General features: G+C 43.4%; 1 long non-coding RNA gene across 1 annotated transcript; it reads left to right on the forward strand.

Annotated features, from left to right (window-relative positions):
* The first annotated feature begins 22,980 nt into the window (after positions 1 to 22,980).
* On the forward strand, positions 22,981 to 24,090 carry LOC127338246 (uncharacterized). The gene is made up of 2 exons (XR_011754019.1): positions 22,981 to 23,589; positions 23,695 to 24,090. It is a non-coding gene; the product is annotated as an uncharacterized lncRNA (long non-coding RNA).
* Positions 24,091 to 24,483: the final 393 nt, after the last annotated feature.

Below are 24,483 nucleotides of genomic sequence, written 5' to 3' on the forward strand. Positions count from 1 at the left end.
CCTTGAAAACTTCCTCCACACCAAACTTAGAACAACTCATTAGAGGGTTAGTGGACAATAAAAATTAACATGTTCAGAGGTGACACAATCATTCTTAACACTTCTGGACATTGCATAAAGCTACTGGACATTAATGGATCAAAGAAATTCATCCAACATAGCAAAAGAGGCAATGCGAAATAAAAGGCAGAATCTGTCAAAACAGAACAGTTCGTATTGACGAATTTTATCGAGGCACAAGACTTGCTCAAATGAAAATGCTCAAATTGAATGAAAGTTGCGTACATATCTGAGGATCATTCACGTAAATTGGCATAATTTTCTGAGTTACCTACAGGGAAAACAGTCCAGATTCGTGACAGCAAAAAAACCTGTTTCTGCGCAGTAATCCAAATCTAGTATGAACTTTTCTATCAACGACTTTACTTGGCACAACAAAACACTAAACTAAGATAAGGAGAGGTTGCTACAGTAGTAAACAACTTCCAAGACACAAAATAAAAACAAAGTACTGTAGGTAAAAACCATGGGTTGTCTCCCATAAGCGCTTTTCTTTAACGCCTTTCAGCTAGGCGCAGAAAGTGTGTATCAAGTATTATCAAGAGACGAAGTGTCAACATCATAATTTGTTCTCATAATAGAATCAAAAGGTAACTTCATTTTCTTTCTAGGGAAGTGTTCCATACCTTTCTTGAGAGGAAATTGATATTTTATATTACCTTCCTTCATATCAATGATAGCACCAACAGTTCGAAGAAAAGGTCTTCCCAATATAATGGGACAAGATGCATTGCATTCAATATCCAAGACAACAAAATCAACGGGGACAAGGTTATTGTTAACGGTAATGCGAACATTATCAACTTTCCCCAAAGGTTTCTTTGTAGAATGATCAGCAAGATTAACATCCAAATAACAATTTTTCAGCGGTGGCAAGTCAAGCATATTATAAATTTTCTTAGGCATAACGGAAATACTTGCACCAAGATCACATAAAGCATTACAATCAAAATCTTTAACCTTCATCTTAATGATGGGCTCCCAACCATCCTTTAACTTTCTAGGAATAGAGGCTTCGCGCTCTAGTTTCTCTTCTCTAGCTTTTATGAGAGCATTTGTAATATGTTGTGTGAAAGCCAAATTTATAGCACTAGCATTAGGACTTTTAGCAAGTTTTTGCAAGAAATTTATAACTTCAGAGATGTGGCAATCATCAAAATTCAAACCATTATAATCTAAAGCAATGGGATCATCATCCCCAATGTTGGAAAAAATTTCAGCAGTTTTATCACAGGCAGTTTCAGCAGTTTTAGCATTTTCAGGCAGTTTCTCGCGCTTTGCATTAGAAGTGGAAACATTGCTAACACCAATTCTTTTATTATTAATAGTAGGAGGTGCAGCAACATGTGTAGCATTAGCATTACTAGTGGTGGTAATAGTCCAAACTTTAGCTACATTCTTCTCTTTAGCTAGTTTTTCATTTTCTTCTCTATCCCACCTAGTACCTTGAGTTCAGCCATTAATCTTATATTCTCATTAATTCTAACTTGTATGGCATTTGCTGTAGTAACAATTTTATTATGATGATTCTCATTAGGCATAACTTTCGATTTCAAAAGATCAACATCAGCAGCAAGACTATCAACTTTAGAAGCAAGTATATCAATTTTCCCAAGCTTTTCTTCAACAGATTTGTTAAAAGCAGTTTGTGTACTAATAAATTCTTTAAGCATAACTTCAAGTCCAGGGGGTGAACTCCTATTATTGTTGTAAGAATTCCAATAAGAATTACCATAGCCGTTGCCATTATTATAAGGATATGGCCTATAGTTATTACTAGAATTGTTCCGGTAAGCATTGTTATTGAAATTATTATTTTTAATGAAGTTTACATCAACATGTTCTTCTTGGGCAACCAATGAAGCTAACGGAACATTATTAGGATCAATATTAGTCCTATCATTCACAAGCATAGACATAATAGCATCAATCTTATCACTCAAGGAAGAGGTTTCTTCGACAGAATTTACCTTCTTACCTTGTGGAGCTCTTTCCGTGTGCCATTCAGAGTAGTTGATCATCATATTATCAAGAAGCTTTGTTGCTTCACCAAGAGTGATGGACATAAAGGTACCTCCAGCAGCTGAATCCAATAAATTCCGCGAAGAAAAATTTAGTCCTGCATAGAAGGTTTGGATGATCATCCAAGTAGTCAGTCCATGGGTTGGGCAATTTTTAACCAGAGATTTCATTCTTTCCCAAGCTTGAGCAACATGTTCAGTATCTAATTGTTTAAAATTCATTATGCTACTCCTCAAAGATATAATTTTAGCAGGGGGATAATATCTACCAATAAAAGCATCCTTGCATTTAGTCCATGAATCAATACTATTCTTAGGCAGAGATAGCAACCAATCTTTAGCTCTTCCTCTTAATGAGAAAGGGAACAATTTTAATTTTATAATGTCACCATCTACATCTTTATACTTTTGCATTTCACATAGTTCAACAAAATTATTAAGATGGGCAGCAGCATCATCAGAACTAACACCAGAAAATTGCTCTCGCATAACAAGATTCAGTAAAGCAGGTTTAATTTCAAAGAATTCTGCTGTAGTAGCAGGTGGAGCAATAGGTGTGCATAAGAAATCATTATTATTTGTGGTTGTGAAGTCACACAACTTAGTATTTTCAGGGTTGGCCATTTTAGCAACAGTAAATAAAGCAAACTAGATAAAGTAAATGCAAGTAACTATTTTTTTTGTGTTTTTGATATAGCAAACAAGATAGCAAATAAAGTAAAACTAGCAATTAATTTTTTTGTATTTTGATTTAGTGCAGCAAACAAAGTAGTAAATAAATCTAAGCAAGACAAAAACAAAGTAAAGAGATTGAGAAGTGGAGACTCCCCTTGCAGCGTGTCTTGATCTCCCCGGCAACGGCGCCAGAAAAAGAGCTTGATGGCGTGTAACTCACACGTTCGTTGGGAACCCCAAGCGGACGGTAGGCTGCGCCCAGCAGCAAGTTTTCCCTCGTACGAAACCAAGGTTTATCGAACCAGGAGGAGCCAAGAAGCACGTTGAAGGTTGATGGCGGCGGGATGTAGTGCGGCGCAACACCAGGGATTCCGGCGCCAACGTGGAACCTACACAACACAACCAAAGTACTTTGCCCCAACGAAACAGTGAGGTTGTCAATCTCACCGGCTTGCTGTAACAAAGGATTAACCGTATTGTGTGGAAGATGATTGTTTGCAGAAAACAGTAGAACAGTATTGCAGTAGATTGTATTTCAGTATAAAGAATTGGACCGGGGTCCACAGTTCACTAGAGGTGTCTCTCCCATAAGATAAACAGCATGTTGGGTGAACAAATTACAGTTGGGCAATTGACAAATAAAGAGGGCATGACCATGCACATACATATTATGATGAGTATAGTGAGATTTAATTGGGCATTATGACAAAGTACATAGACCGCCATCCAGCATGCATCTATGCCTAAAAAGTCCACCTTCAGGTTATCATCCGAACCCCCTCCAGTATTAAGTTGCTAACAACAGACAATTGCATTAAGTATTGCGCGTAATGTAACTAGTAACTACATCCTTGAACATAGCACTAATGTTTTATCCCTAGTGGCAACAGCACATCCACAACCTTAGAACTTTCTCACATCGTCCCAGAGATATTAATGGAGGCATGAACCCACTATCGAGCATAAATACTCCCTCTTGGAGTTACAAGCATCTACTTGGCCAGAGCATCTACTAGTAACGGAGAGCATGCAAGATCATAAACAACACATAGACGTAACTTTGATAATCAACATAACAAGTATTGTCTATTCATCGGATCCCAACAAACGCAACATATAGAATTACAGATAGATGATCTTGATCATGTTAGGCAGCTCACAAGATCCGACAATGAAGCACAATGGGGAGAAGACAACCATCTAGCTACTGCTATGGACCCATAGTCCAGGGGTAGACTACTCACACATCACTCCGGAGGCGACCATGGCGGCGTAGAGTCCTCCGGGAGATGATTCCCCTCTCCGGCAGGGTGCCGGAGGCGATCTCCTGGATCCCCCGAGATGGGATCGGCGGCGGCGGCGTCTCTGGAAGGTTTTCCGTATCGTGGCTCTCGATGCGGGGGTTTCGCGACGGAGGCTTTAAGTAGGCGGAAGGGCAGGTCAGGAGGCGGCACGAGGGCCCCACACCACAGGGCCGCGCGGCCAAGGGGGGGCCACGCCGCCCTAGGGTGTGGCCACCTCATGGCCCCACTTCATCTCCTCTTCGGACTTCTGGAAGCTTCGTGGCAAAATAGGACCCTGGGCGTTGATTTCGTCCAATTCCGAGAATATTTTGTTACTAGGATTTCTGAAACCAAAAACAGCAGAAACAAGAATCGGCACTTCGGCATCTTGTTAATAGGTTAGTTCCAGAAAATGCACGAATATGACATAAAGTGTGCATAAAACATGTAGATAACATCAATAATGTGGCATGGAACATAAGAAATTATCGATACGTCGGAGTCGTATCAGCGTCTCTGGAAGGTTTTCCGTATCGTGGCTCTCGGTACTGGGGTATTCGCGACGAAGGCTTTAAGTAGGCGGAAGGGCAGAGTCGGGGGGCTGACGTGGGCCCCACACGCTAGGGCGGCGCGAGCCCTAGCCTGGCCGTGCGGCCCTAGTGTGGAGGCGCCTCGTCGCCTCACTTCGTATCCCTTTCGGTCTTCTGGAAGCTTCGTGGAAAAATAAGACCTTGGGCGTTGATTTCATCCAATTCCGAGAATATTTCCTTTGTAGGATTTCTGAAACCAAAAACAGCAGAAAACATCAACTGGCTCTTCGGCATCTTGTCAATAGGTTAGTGCCGGAAAATGCATAAATATGACATAAAGTGTGTATAAAACATGTGAGTATCATCAATAAAGTAGCATGGAACATAAGAAATTATAGATACGTTTGAGACGTATCAAGCATCCCCAAGCTTAGTTCTTACTCGTCCTCGAGTAGGTAAACGATAACAAAGATAATTTCTGAAGTGACATGCTATCATAAACTTGATCAATACTATTGTAAGCATATGTAATGAATTCAGCGATTCGAAGCAATGGTAAAGACAATGATTAAACAACTGAATCATATAGCAAAGACTTTTCATGAATAGTACTTTCAAGACAAGCATCAATAAGTCTTGCATAAGAGTTAACTCATAAAGCAATAGATTCAAAGTAAAGGCATTGAAGCAACACAAAGGAAGATTTAAGTTTCAGCAGTTGCTTCCAACTTCAACATGTTTATCTCATGGATAATTGTCAATACAAAGTAATATGATGAATGCAAATATGCAAGTATGTGAGAATCAATGCACAGTTAACACAAGTGTTTGCTTCTAAGATGGAAGGAAATAGGTAAACTGACTCAACATAAAAGTAGAAGAATGGCCCTTCACAGAGGGAAGCATGGATTGCTATATTTGTGCTAGAGCTTTTATTTTGAAAACAAGAAACAATTTTGTCAACGGTAGTAATAAAGCATATGTGTTATGTATAAGATATCCTATAATTTGCAAGCCTCATGCATAGTATACCAATAGTGCCCGCACCTTATCCTAATTAGCTTGGATTTACATGGATTATCATCGCATACCATATGTTTTAACCAAGTATCACAAAGGGGTACCTCTATGCCGCCTGTACAAAGGTCTAAGGAGAAAGCTCGCATTGGATTTCTCGCTTTTGATTATTCTCAACTTAGACATCCATACCGGGACAACATAGACAACAGACAATGGACTCCTCTTTCACCATTCAACAACAGATAATATTCTCATAAGAGATTGAGGATTGTTGTCCAAACTGAAACTTCCACCATGGATCATGGCTTTAGTTAGCGGCCCAATGTTCTTCTCTAACAATATGCATACTCAAACCATTCAACTCATGATAAATCACCCTTACTTCAGACAAGACGAACATGCATAGCAACTCACATGATATTCAACAAAGGAATAGTTGATGGCGTCCCCAGGAACATGGTTATCGCTCAACAAGCAACTTATTAAGAAATAAGATACATAAGTACATATTCAATACCACAATAGTTTTTAAGCTATTTTCCCATGAGCTATATATTGCAAAGACAAAGAATGGAATTTTAAAGGTAGCACTCAAGCAATTTACTTGGAATGGCAGAGAAATACCATGTAGTAGGTAGGTATGATGGACACAAGTGGCATAGTTTTTGGCTCAAGGATTTTAGATGCACGAGAAGTATTCCCTCCCAATACAAGGCTTAGGCTAGCAAGGTAGTTTGAAGCAAACACAAGTATGAACCGGTACAGCAAAACTCACATAAGAACATATTGCAAGCATTATAAGACTCTACACTGTCTTCCTTGTTGTTCAAACCCTCACCAGAAAATATCTAGACCTTAGAGAGACCAATCATGCAAACCAAATTTCAACAAGCTCTACAGTATTTCTTCACTAATAGGTGCAAAGTACATGATGCAAGAGCTTAAACATGATCTATATGAGCACAACAATTGCCAAGTATCAAATTATTCAAGACATTATACCAATTACCACATGTAGCATTTTCTGTTTCCAACCATATAACAATTAACGAAGCAGTTTCAACCTTCGCCATGAACATTAAGAATAAAGCTAAGAACATATGTGTTCATATGCAACAGCGGAGCATGTCTCTCTCCCACAAAATGAATACTAGGATCCAAGTTTATTCAAACAAACAAAAACAAGAACATAAAGACGCTCCAAGTAAAGCACATAAAATGTGACGGAATAAAAATATAGTTTCACTAGAGGTGACCTGATAATGTTGTCGATGAAGAAGGGGATGCCCAAGGCATCCCCAAGCTTAGATGCTTGAGTCTTCTTGAAATATGCAGGGATGAACCACGAGGGCATCCCCAAGCTTAGAGCTTTCACTCTCCTTGATCATATTGTATCATCCTCCTCTCTTGATCCTTGAAAACTTCCTCCACACCAAACTTAAAACAACTCATTAGAGGGTTAGTGAATAATCAAAAATTCACATATTCAGAGGTGACATAATCATTCTTAACACTTCTGGACATTGCAAAAAGCTACTGAAAGTTAATGGAACAAAGAAATCCATCAAACATAGCAAAACAGGCAATGCAAAATAAAAGGTAGAATCTGTCAAAACAGAACAGTCCGTAAATACGAATTTTTCTGGGGCACTTAGCTCAGATGAAAATGCTCAAATTTAATGAAAGTTTAGTACATATCTGAGGATCACTCACGTAAATTGGCAGATTTTTCTCAGTTACCTACAGAGAATACTACTCAAATTTGTGACAGCAAGAAATCTGTTTCTGCGCAGTAATCCAAATCTAGTATGAACCTTACTATCAAAGACATTACTTGGCACAACAATGCAATAAAATAAAGATAAGGAGAGGTTTCTACAGTAGTAACAACTTCCAAGACTCAAATATAAAACAAAGTGCAGAAGTAAAATCATGGGTTGTCTCCCATAAGCGCTTTTTTTAACGCCTTTCAGCTAGGCGCAGAAAGTGTGAATCAAGTATTATCAAGAGATGATGCATCAACATCATAATTTTTACAACTTGTCACAATAGGTATCTTAGATGCTCCATTATCTATAGTGGTATTAAGGGCTTTGTCAATTTTAGGCCTATAATAGTTTTTTGGTTTAAGCACCTTGTCGTTGCCTAATCGACGGTACCTCGGAGGAGGGATCCTCACGAGGGGGAGAAGAAGTAGGGGCCATAGGGCGGAGTGCACACGGGACGGTGGTACGCGATTTACCCAGCTTCGGAACACCTGCACGATGACAGGGCCTACTGCTGCTTGTCTGGAATTATCTGGGCGCTTTCGCGATGTTACAATGAGTTGAGGTTATGCCTCTAGGGCTCCCGGGATCCGGCTTATAAAGGCGCACAGATCTAGGGTTTACACGGAGAGTCCTAGCCAGATATAGGTTGCCTAACTACGGTACAATATATTGCCGTGCACGTTAAGGATCCGCCTTCCCATCTATGTCGTACCAGATCCGGGTTCCTTACTGGGCCTTCATGGATCCGGGTTCCTCCTCAAGGTCGGTCGGATCCGGCTCCCCCTGCCTGGGCCAGACTTCATCCGTCAGGATCAACAGCAACTGGGCCGCCCGATGGGCCACATGCCACATCACCATCTGTGGGCCACCCGGGCTTGCCGGATCTAGGCACTGTCGATGGTACACCCATGAAGTATACCCACAACAGTAGCCCCCAGAGTTCTCCAAGCTTCGCCTGTTGTTTCCGCCTTGCTAGCCCATCATGGTCTCCGGCAATGTTGGTAACGCGGAGAAACTTGAAGAACTCCAACTTCACATTTTCTTCCGTTCCAACCTTCAGTCGGAAAAATGTTCCCATCCCGCGGGACTTCATCCATCGACGGTTCAAAACACGTCTCCGGGTTACTTCCCTGCTTGCGAACGAGAACTGCTTATCTTCACGCGAATACCCGGAATCTTAAAAGACTCAAACGGTTCTGCCAATTCTGGCGCCATTTTCGCGCGATTTGCGCGGTAACTTACCCTTAGCCACTTTTACCGTTTAGGGTTGGGACACGTGTCACGCATCCAACGGTGCGACGCTTGCGTTCCGACCACAGGATGCGGAGCACGAATCTCGTCCCTCCGGCCTATAAATATCCAGCGTCAACCCTAATTCCTCATTCACCCCACTTTCTCACCTCTCTACGCAGCGCCGCCCGCGAGCTCCTCCTCCGCCGTGCCGGAACCCACCGGAAAACTCGCTGGAGCATCACCGGAGCGATTTCACCACCGTGGTGTTCATCGTGTTCTTAACTCCGGCGAGCCACCGTACGAAAACCTCATCGCCGGCGACTCCGACCACCGCGGAACCCATTACGGTAAGTTCTCCGAGCTTCGATCCTTCACCGTAGCTGGTAGGGATGATCTTTAGGATGAAGACGTGGATCCGACTAAGTTTTGCTTTTCCGCGATCTTTTCTGTCTTCAGATGTCTTCCGTGACTCCGCCTCCAACCACTGAGCCGATCATGGCAACGCCTCTGTCCTCTGCTCCGCCTCCCTTCGTCCCAGTCCAGCTGGATCCCACCAAGGATTCCGGCAAGGACACCGAAGGTACCTCAGCTATCCCGGAGAAAACCTCCGAGGCGAAACAAGCAGAGAAGAAAGCGGAAGAGATCGCTGCCAAGAAATCCAAAGCCCGCCAGCGGGATTCGGAATCCAAAGGGAAATGGTGGCCCTGCACCACCACAGAGACTGAGCTGAAGAACTTGGAGGGGGAAGGCTTCCTGCAACCCGGAAGCTGGAGGACAGTTCCGAATGCCTTAGCTCCAGCCCCCCAAGACAACGAGATGGTGCTGACGAAAGCACTAGTGGAGCGAGGCTTCTCATTTCCGCCTTCGGACTTCTTCTTGGAGATCCTGAAGGTTTATGGGCTTCAGCCCCATAACATCTCTCCAAATAGCGTGCTTGCGATCAGCAATCACGTCACCCTCTGCGAGGGCCATCTCCGGGTAACTCCCGAGCTCTCCCTGTTCCAATATTACTTTTCCGTCAAGAAGGAGAGGATCCGCCAGTCCTCCGAGCTGGCGACGTGCAGATCCATCACCTTTATGATCCGCCCTGGCCGCGTCTACCCTCATACCGACCGCCACGAATCCGCGCGGTACTGGTCTGGGGGTTTCTTCTACTTGAAGGACGTCTCCGACCCGGCAAGCGAAAGGAGATTGCCGCCGTTCAAGAACTGCCCTACCACCGAAGTTCCGGCATGGACGCATTGCCCCCACCTCTCCGAATCACCCCAGCTCACACACGCCGTTAGGCGGATCTGTAAGCTCACGGAGGAAGGGCTGACAGGGAAGGACCTGACCCTGTCCTGGTTCACCAAGCGGATCCAGCCGCTCCAACACAGGGACCGCTTGATGTTCCAGTACACAGGGCGCGACGACTCAATGCGCGCCACAAAGGATAATCTCTCCGTCGACGCCATCGACAAGAGGATCCGGCTCCTCATCAAGATTCCGCGTGAACTTCATGTTAACGTGTGCAACAAAGATATCCACATGAATGGTTCCGGAACCGCGGTACGTCGTCTTGACTTAGTCTACTGTTTCCTTTGCATTCAAACTTTTTGTCTAAGTGTTAGCACTGTGCCTTAGCTCGAAGCCCTCGAGGAAAGCGAACTCGGAACTCTCGTCCGAGTACCTACCACAGGCACCACGGATCTGGAGGCCGCATCGGAGGCGGAAGCTCATGATGCTCCGCGCCCTTCCAGGAGGAAGAGGGCCGCTCCCTCCAGCCCCGCCGCGAAACGCGCCCACGAAGTGCTCAGCACTGCGGCGACTCGGAAAGCGGAGGCGGAGAAAAAGCGCCTCAAGCTTATCGACACCAGCAACAGAGGCCAACCTGATATCCAGCAATTCTTCAAGCCTTCCGGGTAAGCTTCTGGTTCCCGGAAGACAAATTCCTTTGTTTCCACGAACAAACCCTTACTTAGTTGTATGCTTTTTTCTTTTACTAAAGTTCCGGAAGCCAACCCCCCAAAGCTCCAAGAGTTCTGAAGAAGAAGGTCAAGCCGTCTCCGGCTTCAGTCCCTGTTACACCTGAGGTGGAGATTCCGCCCAAGGCCTCGTCTGCCTCCAAGCCGGATCCCAAGGACGTCATCAACCTCGATGACCTTCCTGAAGACCCCATCGGCCACGGCGATTCCGGCAAGGGCGCCTCCTCGTCTGCCCCTCCGCTTGATCAACCAAGCGCCACCTTCGCGGGGCCTACGGAGGAAGAGTATGAGCAGAAGGTGCAGCTCATCCATGCCTCCAGCACGCTTCAGGCCAACCCTCAACCAGCTCCATCTCTGCAAAAGCGTTCCCTCGCAGAGCGCCACGCGGAAGTTTCCGCCATGATGGACAAGGTGTGGGGGAAGTCGAACGTGGAGATGCAGGAGCTCACCGAACTGGAGGACGGTCTGCAGGTGTTTTTTGCCAAACACAAGGACGTGCGCAAGGTAACACTAGCCCCCAAGCATTGGGTCAGACATTTTTTCCGTGTAACATGTGTTAGCCGATGCTTTCTCCAATATGTACTTTAGGCGGAAATTTAAAATTTTATACCTCCAAGACTTTGAGTTCCTCGCCAGCCCCCAAGATTTTAAATATCCGGCTAACTCCTCTCTGCTTCTCAGACCACGCGGAAATTGCACGAGGATCTGCGTGTCCACGTGCTGGAGCAGATAACAGAGATTGAGGCGCTGCGCCAGAACGCGGAGAATAGCCAGAAGGCTATCCAGCTTTTGGAGACCCGCCTTCAAGGTACGAAATCCGAGATATGATCATCATGCCGATATAATTGTTCATGATGTATAATATGTGCAACTTTCCGCTTTCAGAAGAAACTGCCAAGCACTCCTCATTCGATGATCTGTCCGCCAAAGTCAAGGTGCTCGAGGCGGAGAACGAGTCCCTCAAGGCCTTCATCAAGGAATCCTCCGACAAGGAGAATAAGGCGAGGAAGGAGCTCTCCGAGAAGCATGCTCGCGAATTGGCGGAATTGAATGATAAACTAAAGAAAAGCCAAAGTCGAGTAACTTCCTTAGTCGCCAAGAACAAAGTTCAAGAGGCGGAGGCGGAGGCCATTGACAAGCTCATCTTCCGTAAGCACCCTTTCCTTGGCATTGTTCCGGCTTCAATATATGCATTTCTGTCCATGAAGGAACTGAACCCCATCTTCCCACAGTAAGCCTTGGCTTTGAGTGGACCAAGGAGTCAACCCTCAAGAGGATGGAGGCATATGACGAAGCGCAGAGTTCCATCGACGCGCTTTTTGCAGCCTGTCGCGGAATCGCCAAGACCCTGTCTCTGAAGAGGGCCAAAACTTCATTGATCGACACGATGACCAAGCTGATGGAGCAAGTGCCGGATTTCATCAAGGATTGGCAGGAGTCTTCCGCTCGCGGAGTCGCCTCCCTAGTCTTAGCCACCTGCAAGGCTCACTTCCCTGCACTCAACTTCGCGGATGTTGCGCGCGGAACTCCAGAGGGTTCCGACATCGGCGTCATCCTCTCGGAAACCAAAGGGTTTGAGCAGCTGTTTGTCAGGTGAGTTAATCACTCGTTCTGGTATCACAAGTATGATCTGCCCAAGGGATTTTCCGATGCGGAGGAGGAAGAGGGAGAGCCGGAGTACTATGCGGAAGGCTCCGGGTCAAGCATCGAGCGTTCCGGAGAAGGCTCCGACGACGACTCCGAGGCTGGCTCCGGCGATAGTGATTGCGATGGCTCCGCCTGTAGGGATTCGTTGCATAGAAAACAAAAAAATTTCTACCGCGAGAACGCAATCCAAGCCAAGATGCAATCTAGAAGACGGGAGCAACGAGGGGATGATCAAGACTAACCCTTGAAGATTTCCAAAGCCTATAAGAGTAGGCTCTTATTGCTGCGGTAGACGATCACTTGCCGCTTGCAAAAGCGCGTAGAAGATCTTGATCACGATCCCTCCGGCGCCACGAACGGGCAGCACCTCCGTACTCGGTCACACGTTCGGTGTTGATGAAGACAACGTCCTTCTCCCCGTTCCAGCGGGCAGCGGAAGTAGTAGCTCCTCCTTGAATCCGGCAGCACGACGGCGTGGTGGCGGTGGCGGTGGAGATCTCCGGCGGAGCTTCGCTAAGCGTGCGGGAGAAGAGGAGGAGAGAGGGGGCGGCTAGGGTTTGGGAGAGGGGGTGGCCGGCCACCTATGGGTGCGGCCAAGCTATGGGCTTGTGGTGGTCAGCCCCCTCTCCTATGCCCCTCATTATATAGGTGGAAGCCCCAAGTGTTGGACTACAAGTCTTCGAATAAGACCCGAACCAAAAACCTTCCATGTGTAGGGAAACCTACCCAAGGTGGGAATCCCACTTGGGGTGGGATTCCCCCCTTCCATGAGGGGGGTTGGCCGGCCACCCTTGGGGAGTCCACCTTGGACTCCTCCCCTTTAGGGTTGGCTGGCCATGCAAGGTGGAGTCCCTCCGGGACTCTACTTTCCATGGTGATTTCTTCCGGACTTTTCTAGAACCTTCTAGAACCTGCCATAAATGCACCGGATCATTTCCAAACTTGGAATATGACTTCCTATATATGAATCTTATTCTCCGGACCATTCCGGAACTCCTCGTGATGTCCGGGATCTCATCCGGGACTCCGAACAAATATTCGAACTCCATTCCATATTCAAGTTCTACCATTTCAACATCAAACCTTAAGTGTGTCACCCTACGGTTCGCGAACTATGCGGACATGGTTGAGTACTCACTCCGACCAATAACCAATAGCGGGATCTGGAGATCCATAATGGCTCCCACATATTCAATGATGACTTCAGTGATCGAATGAACCATTCACATACGATACCAATTCCCTTTGTCACGCGATATTTTACTTGTCCGAGGTTTGATCATCGGTATCACTCTATACCTTGTTCAACCTCGTCTCCTGACAAGTACTCTTTACTCGTACCGTGGTATGTGGTCTCTTATGAACTTATTCATATGCTTGCAAGACATTAGACGACATTCCACCGAGTGGGCCCGTGAGTATATCTATCTGTCATCGGGATGGACAAATCCCACTGTTGATCCATATGCCTCAACTCATACTTTCCGGATACTTAATCCCACCTTTATAACCACCCATTTACGCAGTGGCGTTTGGTGTAATCAAAGTACCTTTTCGGTATAAGTGATTTACATGATCTCATGGTCATAAGGACTAGGTAACTATGTATCGAAAGCTTATAGCAAATAACTCAATGACGTGATCTTATGCTATGCTTAATTGGGTGTGTCCATTACATCATTCATATAATGATATAACCTTGTTATTAATAAGATCCAATGTTCATGATTATGAAACTAATCATCCATTAATCAACAAGCTAGTTAAGAGGCATACTAGGGACTCTTTGTTGTCTACATATCACACAAGTACTAATGTTTCGGTTAATACAATTATAGCATGATATATAAACATTTATCATAAACATAAAGATATATAATAACCACTTTTATTATTGCCTCTTGGGCATATCTCCTTCAGTCTCCCACTTGCACTAGAGTCAATAATCTAGTTTACATTTGTAAAGATATAACACCTTGGCCTTCTGGTGTTTTATCATGTTTTGCTCACGGGAGAGGTTTTAGTCAACGGATCTGACATGCTCAGAAACGTATGTATTTTGTAATTCATTTGCGTCTCAACGCATCACTCATTTCCAAATGAGTCGGCATTAAATATGTTTGGTCTTCTGGTGGAACCTTAATTCCGCGGTCTGAAATATGTTACTAATATTGTCACACACAATATAGCTTCAAAGTTCTGACTCTGTCGGAACTACACCAAGTTCTCAAAGAACCTCTTGAATTTAACATCCTTTGTCATTGTCAAAACAATGACATATTCTGCCTTCTTTTGTAGAATCCGTTATAATATTTAGAACTCTTCTAAAATCTAGCATAAACAACTTCTAGCTCATCGTGCTACCTTTTAAACAACACTTAGTCTAATTCGAGATTGAAATTTTATTTTCATATGTGACAAAACAAATATCGGTGCAACATCTTACAGCGATTTGTTTGTCATTTCCCATACAAAACTATATATATATCCTTAGTTCTTCTAAAGTACTCAAGAATATTCTTACTGTCGTCCAATGATCATCATATGAATCATTCTGGTATATGCTCATAACACTTTATAGAACATGACATCTGATTGTGTACATATTATTCGTGATCTATAATCACTCATGTGTTTTTACTCATTGAGTGTCAGATACACTCAAGTTTTGTTAAAACTTAACATGACAAGAATATTTTCTTAATATTTTTATATTGAACTATTTCAATATCCATTCTATGTACTTTGACTTGAACATATTATGTGTTTCAATCTATCTTCATAGATCTTGACACAAAATTTGTTTCAGTCCATATCACTTTCATTGAAGTTAATTTTTCAATGAAACCTTTTAATCAAGTATGTAATTACATTATTTATAACCAACTATATGTCTTCTACATAAGTATTATAAATATGTCTCAACGCTCCCACTTAATTTCTTGCAAATGCAAGCTTCTTCATCGTCTCTAATGAAATCAAAAACTCTTTGACTATTTCATCCAGTGAAGATTCAAACTCCGCTATACTTACTTCATCAAATTGAAGTTTGTATACCTATCTAGTATTCCACGGACCAGCAAAACTCTTGGTTGTATCTTGTATACACCTTTTAATACATACTTCTGATAAGTAATGTATTTTGCCATCCTACTAGCATATCTCATAAAAGAAATATGTAGTGATTACTAGAATAATCCACATAGACTATAAGCATTGCTACGGAAGATCTAATCTTATCGTAGTCAACTCTTTGAACTTTGTCGTAAACAATTTTTCGACAAGTCGAGCTTCTTTAAGGATATTCCATCCAAGTCCATCAATTTTATAGATCCATTTACTTTCAAAAAGTATTTATCTATCTTGGATTTCATGGCATATAGCCATTTTAACGGAGTCAGGGCCTGATACGTCTCCGACGTATCGATAATTTCTTATGTTCCATGCCACATTATTGATGTTATCTACATGTTTTATGCACACTTTATGTCATATTCGTGCATTTTCTGGAACTAACCTATTAACAAGATGCCGAAGTGCCAGTTCCTGTTTTCTGCTGTTTTTGGTTTCAGAAATCCTAGTAACGAAATATTCTCGGAATTGGACGAAATCAACGCCCAGGTTCCTATTTTGCCCGGAAGCATCCAGAACACCCGAGAGCCACCAGGGAGGGGGCACAGGCCCACCAAACCCTAGGCCGGCGCGGCCAGGGGGGGCCCGCGCCACCCTATGGTGTGGGCACCCCTTCGACCCTCTGGCGCCGCCTCTTCGCCTATTTAAAGCCTCCGTCGCGAAAACCCTGATACGTTGGATGAAACCAGAGAAAACCTTCCAGAGCCGCCGCCATCGCGAAGCCAAGATCTGGGGGACAGGAGTCTCTGTTCCGGCACGCCGCCGGAACGGGGAAGTGCCCCCGGAAGGCTCCTCCATCGACACCACCGCCATCTCCATCAACGCTGCTGTCTCCCATGAGGAGGGAGTAGTTCTCCATCGAGGCTCGGGGCTGTACCGGTAGCTATGTGGTTCATCTCTCTCCTATGTACTTCAATACAATAATCTCATGAGCTGCCTTACATGATTGAGATTCATATGATGATGCTTGTAATCTAGATGTCGTTATGCTAGTCAAGTGAATTTTACTTATGTGATCTCCGGAGACTCCTTGTCCCACGTGTGTAAAGGTGACAGTGTGTGCACCGTGTGGGTCTCTTAGGCTATATTTCACAGAATACTTATTCACTGTTATGAATGGCATAGTGAAGTGCTTATTTATATCTCTTTATGATTGCAATGTATTTGTATCACAATTTATCTATGTGCTACTCTAGCAATGTTATTAAAGTAGTTTTATTCCTCCTACATGGTGTAATGGTGACAGTGTGTGCATCCGTGTTAGTACTTGGTTTATGCTATGATCATGATCTCTTGTAGATTGCGAAGTTAACTATTGCTATGATAGTATCGATGTGTTCTATGCCCCCTTTCTTAGCATGAAGGTGACAGTGTGCATGCTACGTTAGTACTTGGTTTAGTCGTATTGATCTATCTTACACTCTAAGGTTACTTAAATATGAACATTGAATTGTGGAGCTTGTTAACTCCGGCATTGAGGGTTCGTGTAATCCTACGCAATGTGTTCATCATCCAACAAGAGTGTAGAGTATGCATTTATCTATTCTGTTATGTGATCAATGTTGAGAGTGTCCACTAGTGAAAGTCTAATCCCTAGGCCTTGTTCCTAAATACTGCTGCGTTACTACGCTTGTTTCTTGTTTTACTGCGTTACATCGCTGCAATACTACCACCATCAACTACACGCCAGCAAGCTATTTTCTGGCACCGTTGCTACTGCTCATATATATTCATACCACATTTATTTCACTATCTCTTCGCCGAACTAGTGCACCTATTAGGTGTGTTGGGGACACAAGAGACTTCTTGCTTTGTGGTTGCAGGGTTGCATGAGAGGGATATCTTTGACCTCTTCCTCCCTGAGTTCGATAAACCTTGGGTGATCCACTTAAGGGAAAACTTGCTGCTGTTCTACAAACCTCTGCTCTTGGAGGCCCAACATTGTCTACAGGAAAAGGAGGGGGCGTAGACATCAAGCTATTTTCTGGCGCCGTTGCCGGGGAGGAAAGGTAGAAGGTACTCACACTCCGGATCTCGGCTACTAAGCTATTTTCGCCGTTGTAAGTACTCGAAGCTATTTCCTTTAGATCCTGCAATTGCAACTTTTTGTTTCTTGTTTACACTAGTTTGGCATAATGGACAAAAATGAGCTTCTTATGCTATTTCCTGATTTAAAACATGGATTGTTTGATGCGAAAATTAAAAAACCTATGGAATCTTATTTGCATGCTGGTAGTAATATTAGTATGAACGTTTTGAACACCATTGTTGATAATGATATAGAAAGTTCTAAGCTTGGGGAAGCTGGTTTTCATGATCTTTTTAGTCCCCCAAGCATTGAGGAGAAAATTTTCTTTGATGATACTTTGCCTCCCATATATGATGATTATAATGATAGTGGTCTTTTGGTGCCACTTACTATGGAGGGTAAATTTTGTTGTGATTATACTATGCCTCCTACACTTGATGAGAATAATAATGATAGCTACTTTGTTGAATTTGCTCCTACTACAATTAATAAGAATAACTATGCTTATGTGGAGAGTAATAATTTTATGCATGAGGCTCATGATAAGAATGCTTTATGTGATAGTTATATTGTTGAGTTTGCTCATGTTGCTACTGAAAGTTATTATGAGAGAGGAAAATATGGTTGTAGAAATTTTCATGTTACTAAAACACCTCTCTATGTGCTGAAATTTTTGAAGCTACACTTGTTCTATCTTCCTATGCTCGTTACTTTGCTCTTCATGAACTTGTTTATTTACAAGATTCCTATGCATAGGAAGCATGTTAGACTTAAATGTATTTTGAATTTGCCTCTTGATGCTCTCTTTTGCTTCAAATACTATTTCTTGCGAGTGCATCATTAAAACTGCTGAGCCCATCTTAATGGCTATAAAGAAAGAACTTCTTGGAAGATAACCCATGTGTTATTTTGCTACAGTACTTTGTTTTATATTTGTGTCTTGGAAGTTGTCTACTACTGTAGCAACCTCTCCTTATCTTAGTTTTGTGTTTTGTTGTGCCAAGTGAAGCCTCTAATCGAAGGTTGATACTAGATTTGGATTTCTGCGCAGAAACAGATTTCTATCTGTCACGAATCTGGGCTGTTTTCTCTGTAGAAAAATCAGAAAAATATGCCAATTTACGTGCGTGTTCCTCAGATATGTACGCAACTTTCATTAGTTTTGAATTTTCTGATTTGAGCAACGGAAGTATTTATTAAAAATTCGTCTTTACGGACTGTTCTGTTTTGACAGATTCTGCCTTTTATTTCGCATTGCTTCTTTCGCTGTGTTGGGTGGATTTCTTTGTTCCATTACCTTCCAGTAGCTTTGAGCAATGTCCAGAATTGTTAAGAATGATTGTGTCACCTCTGAACATGTGAGTTTTTGATTATGTACTAACCCCTCTAATGAAGTTTATGAGAAGTTTGGTGTGAAGGAAGTTTTCAAGGGTCAAGAGAGGAGGATGATATACTATGATCAAGAAGAGTGAAAGCTCTAAGCTTGGGGATGCCCCGGTGGTTCACCCCTCCATATATCAAGAAGACTCAAGCGTCTAAGCTTGGGGATGCCCAAGGCATCCCCTTCTTCATCGACAACATTATCAGGTTCCTTCTCTTGAAACTATATTTTTATTCGGTCACATCTTATGTGCTTTTCTTGGAGCGTCAGTATGTTTCTTGTTTTTGTTTTTGTTAAATAAATGCTTGTGTGGGAGAGAGACACGCTCCGCTGTTGCATATGAACACATGTGTTCTTAGCTTTTAGTATTCATGGCGAAGTTTTTTCTTCGTTAAATTGTTATATGGTTGAAATTGGAAAATGATACATGTAGTAACTGCTATAAATGTCTTGGGTAATGTGATACTTGGCAATTGTTGTGCTCATGTTTAAGCTCTTGCATCATATACTTTGCACCCATTAATGAAGAAATACATAGAGCTTGCTAAAATTTGGTTTGCATAATTGGTCTCTCTAAGGTCTAGATAATTTCTAGTATTGAGTTTGAACAACAAGGAAGACGGTGTAGAGTCTTATAATGTTTACAATATGTCTTTTATGTGAGTTTTGCTGCACCGGTTCATCCTTGTGTTTGTTTCAAATAACCTTGCTAGCCTAAACCTTGTATCGAGAGGGAATACTTCTCATGCATCCAAAATCCTTGAGCCAACCACTATGCCATTTGTGTCCACCATACCTACCTACTACATGGTATTTCTCCGCCATTCCAAAGTAAATTGCTTGAGTGCTACCTTTAAAATTCCATCATTCACCTTTGCAATATATAGCTCATGGGACAAATAGCTTAAAAACTATTGTGGTATTGAATATGTAATTATGCACTTTATCTCTTATTAAGTTGCTTGTTGTGCGATAACCATGTTCACTGGGGACGCCATCAACTACTTTGTTGAATTTCATGTGAGTTGCTATGCATGTTCGTCTTGTCTGAAGTAAGAGAGATCTACCACCTTATGGTTAAGCATGCATATTGTTAGAGAAGAACATTGGGCCGCTAACTAAAGCCATGATCCATGGTGGACGTTTCAGTTTTGGACATATATCCTCAATCTCATATGAGAAAATTATTAATTGTTGTTACATGCTTATGCATAAAAGAGGAGTCCATTATCTGTTGTCTATGTTGTCCCGGTATGGATGTCTAAGTTGAGAATAATCAATAGCGAGAAATCCAATGCGAGCTTTCTCCTTAGACCTTTGTACAGGCGGCATAGAGGTACCCCTTTGTGACACTTGGTTAAAACATGTGCATTGCGATGATCCGGTAGTCCAAGCTAATTAGGACAAGGTGCGGGCACTATTAGTATACTATGCATGAGGCTTGCAACTTGTAAGATATAATTTACATGATACATATGCTTTATTACTACCGTTGACAAAATTGTTTCATGTTTTCAAAATCAAAGCTCTAGCACAAATATAGCAATCGATGTTTTTCCTCTATGGAGGACCATTCTTTTACTTTCAATGTTGAGTCAGTTCACCTATTTCTCTCCACCTCAAGAAGCAAACACTTGTGTGAACTGTGCATTGATTCCTACATATTTGCTTATTGCACTTATTATATTACTCTATGTTGACAATATCCATGAGATATACATGTTACAAGTTGAAAGCAACCGCTGAAACTTAATCTTCCTTTGTGTTGCTTCAATACCTTTACTTTGAATTATTGCTTTATGAGTTAACTCTTATGCAAGACTTATTGATGCTTGTCTTGAAGTGCTATTCATGAAAAGTCTTTGCTATATGATTCACTTGTTTACTCATGTCATATACATTATTTTGATCGCTGCATTCACTACATATGCTTTACAAATAGTATGATCAAGGTTATGATGGCATGTCACTCCAGAAATTATCAGTGTTATCGTTTTACCTGCTCGGGACGAGCAGAACTAAGCTTGGGGATGCTGATACGTCTCCGACGTATCGATAATTTCTTATGTTCCATGCCACATTATTGATGTTATCTACATGTTTTATGCACACTTTATGTCATATTCGTGCATTTTCTGGAACTAACCTATTAACAAGATGCCGAAGTGCAGTTCTGTTTTCTCGCTGTTTTTGGTTTCGAAATCCTAGTAACGAAATATTCTCGGAATTGGACGAAATCAACGCCCGGGTTCCTATTTTGCCGGAAGCATCCAGAACACCCGAGAGCCACCAGGGAGGGGGCACAGGCCCACCAAACCCTAGGCCGGCGCGGCCAGGGGGGCCCGCGCCACCCTATGGTGTGGGCACCCCTTCGACCCTCTGGCGCCGCCTCTTAGCCTATTTAAAGCCTCCGTCGCGAAAACCCTGATACGTTGGACGAAACCAGAGAAAACCTTCCAGAGCCGCCGCCATCGCGAAGCCAAGATCTGGGGGATAGGAGTCTCTGTTCCGGCACGCCGCCGGAACGGGGAAGTGCCCCCGGAAGGCTCCTCCATCGACACCACCGCCATCTCCATCAACGCTGCTGTCTCCCATGAGGAGGGAGTAGTTCTCCATCGAGGCTCGGGGCTGTACCGGTAGCTATGTGGTTCATCTCTCTCCTATGTACTTCAATACAATAATCTCATGAGCTGCCTTACATGATTGAGATTCATATGATGATGCTTGTAATCTAGATGTCGTTATGCTAGTCAAGTGAATTTTACTTATGTGATCTCCGGAGACTCCTTGTCCCACGTGTGTAAAGGTGACAGTGTGTGCACCGTGTGGGTCTCTTAGGCTATATTTCACAGAATACTTATTCACTGTTATGAATGGCATAGTGAAGTGCTTATTTATATCTCTTTATGATTGCAATGTATTTGTATCACAATTTATCTATGTGCTACTCTAGCAATGTTATTAAAGTAGTTTTATTCCTCCTACACGGTGTAATGGTGACAGTGTGTGCATCCGTGTTAGTACTTGGTTTATGCTATGATCATGATCTCTTGTAGATTGCGAAGTTAACTATTGCTATGATAGTATCGATGTGTTCTATGCCCCCTTTTTTAGCATGAAGGTGACAGTGTGCATGCTACGTTAGTACTTGGTTTAGTCGTATTGATCTATCTTACACTCTAAGGTTACTTAAATATGAACATTGAATTGTGGAGCTTGTTAACTCCGGCATTGAGGGTTCGTGTAATCCTACGCAATGTGTTCATCATCCAACAAGAGTGTAGAGTATGCATTTATCTATTCTGTTATGTGATCAATGTTGAGAGTGTCCACTAGTGAAAGTCTAATCCCTAGGCCTTGTTCCTAAATACTGCTGCGTTACTACTGCTTGTTTACTTGTTTTCTTTGCGTTACTACGTCTGCAATACTACCACCATCAACTACACGCCAGCAAGCTATTTTCTGGCACCGTTGCTACTGCTCATATATATTCATACCACCTGTATTTCACTATCTCTTCGCCGAACTAGTGCACCTATTAGGTGTGTTGGGGACACAAGAGACTTCTTGCTTTGTGGTTGCAGGGTTGCATGAGAGGGATATCTTTGACCTCTTCCTCCCTGAGTTCGATAAACCTTGGGTGATCCACTTAAGGGAAAACTTGCTGCTGTTCTACAAACCTCTGCTCTTGGAGGCCCAACACTGTCTACAGGAAAAGGAGGGGGCGTAGACATCAGGGCCCATCATAACTTCTTTGTTTGTAGTTGGTTTATCATTGTTCAAAATCAATCCTTTGTTCACAAATCATTTATTTGATCACAAAGTAAACCATACCTACAAGGTTCAATATGTACTTCGATCTCCATGACTAAAACACTTTGTAGTCATGGGAGCCATGTTCGTCATGGTCGCTTCCGGAACCAATTTCCGATACTGCGCTACTCTGATCATTATGCTCAGGTTCATAAACCTTATCAAGTTCTATTGTCCTCCCACTCAAATACTTCGCTAGAAAACAATTTCTTGGAAATAAGCAAGTAACATTAACAAACACTTTTGTCGTTTACTTCATAGTGGAAAGAATTCCCAATCAATTCTTTGGGATAACCAACGAAGGCATTCATCCGATTTTGGTTGTTAACTTTTAGACCAAAATTTAAAGAAAGGACTATTAGGGTTTATCGAAAATAATTTGCTGTCCATGGTGGTAGATGCACACGGCGAGGTTTAGGTACACATGCACCAGATTACCGACGCCTGGCCTAGCTACCACAGCATCATGTCAGCACTACCCCGTACAACGTCTCAGACGTAGGTATAGTGTAGGCACGTAGAGTTACCTTTTACCAATTTGCAGCCCGAAACGGCCCAGACGACCAGAGTGTACACACGGGCCGATTTCAGGTCCAATAGGCGGGCCGGTGCCTATTTTCAGCCCGTTTTGTTTCATCGAGACGGCCAGTAGCAGTTATATTTGAGGGCAGCACATCACATCCATCGTCAACAACACACACAAGCCTCAGCGCGTCCACCCATAGTTTCTCTGCATCGGAAGCCATGGAGCCTGCCGGTTCGATCGTCAGCCGCAGCAGCGCTGCAAGCCGAAGGGAGGCATCGAGTGGAGGATCATCAGGAGCCCGCGATCTTGGGAGGGCGATTGTCCTCGCAGACGGGAAGGCCCCGTGCGACGAGCTGGGCGACGCACAGCCGGTGCTGTTGTGTGCATGCTCAAGGCCAGCTCTGTCGCTGAGGGCAAACACCATCGCCAACCCCTACCGTTACTTCCTGAAGTGTGGGAATCCAGCCCGCCCGCCAGTCAGGTGCGAGTCCTACAGAGGGATACAGGTAGGAGATATAAGTATAACCTCATCGTCGGTCTCTTTTTTATCAGTTCCTTCTACCTTTTCATCGCGCTCACACCCACACTTTTTTTTGCCCCGATCTGGTCAGGGATGTTTTTTGTGGATTTGGGAAGATCTGCTCAAGAGTTACACTGATGCGAAAGTAGCTTACGCAACCAGGCGTCTCGAGGCAGAGAATGCTGTGTTAGTCTCAAGGGGCAGGCGCCGCATGATGCAGATGTTGCGAATCTGCAGACGCATCACGAGAAAGAGATCGACGGGATTCAAGCAGAGCTCGCTGAAGCGAAAGCAAACTCCCGCAAGCTGAAGATCGTAATCGCATGCTTAGTGCTCTTCTGCATGCTCAGGATGGCCTGATCCGTCAGCTTGCCTGATGCTCTTCCTTGTCGCAGCAGTAGAAACGGGAGCCAGAACTTGATGTATCGTTTATTACGTACCAGATTACCAGTCAATAAATGCAAGCACCTTTCCCCCCTTTTTTTCACTAAGTTGTCAAGTTGAATGCCCTGGGTTAGAGCATCTCCAGCTGTTTGAGCTCCCCACGCCCAAATCCGGCGATATTTTCGTCCGGATTGGAGAAAACTTTGGCCTGGGGAGGCCCATTTTCCCAGCCGCGAGCCCAGGATGGATGTAACGAATTCAGACAAAATTGCCGAGTTCGTTCAAACATAAGCGAAATTTAATGATATTTAACATATAGAGGCGAGTTCGTACATAAGTAGGCCGAATTCGAACATATATTTTTGAATTCGGCGATGGCAAACTAAAATTTAAACTACAGAACGGCCTACTACATGCCGAAATGGCGGTAGAACGACGTGTAGTCGCCGCCGTCCTCGTCGTCGCTGGAGCCGGCGTTGTCCTGGGGCGGCGGAGC

The sequence above is a fragment of the Lolium perenne genome, chromosome 3, assembly GCF_019359855.2.
Source record: "Lolium perenne isolate Kyuss_39 chromosome 3, Kyuss_2.0, whole genome shotgun sequence".
In the NCBI taxonomy this organism is placed as follows: domain Eukaryota; kingdom Viridiplantae; phylum Streptophyta; class Magnoliopsida; order Poales; family Poaceae; genus Lolium; species Lolium perenne.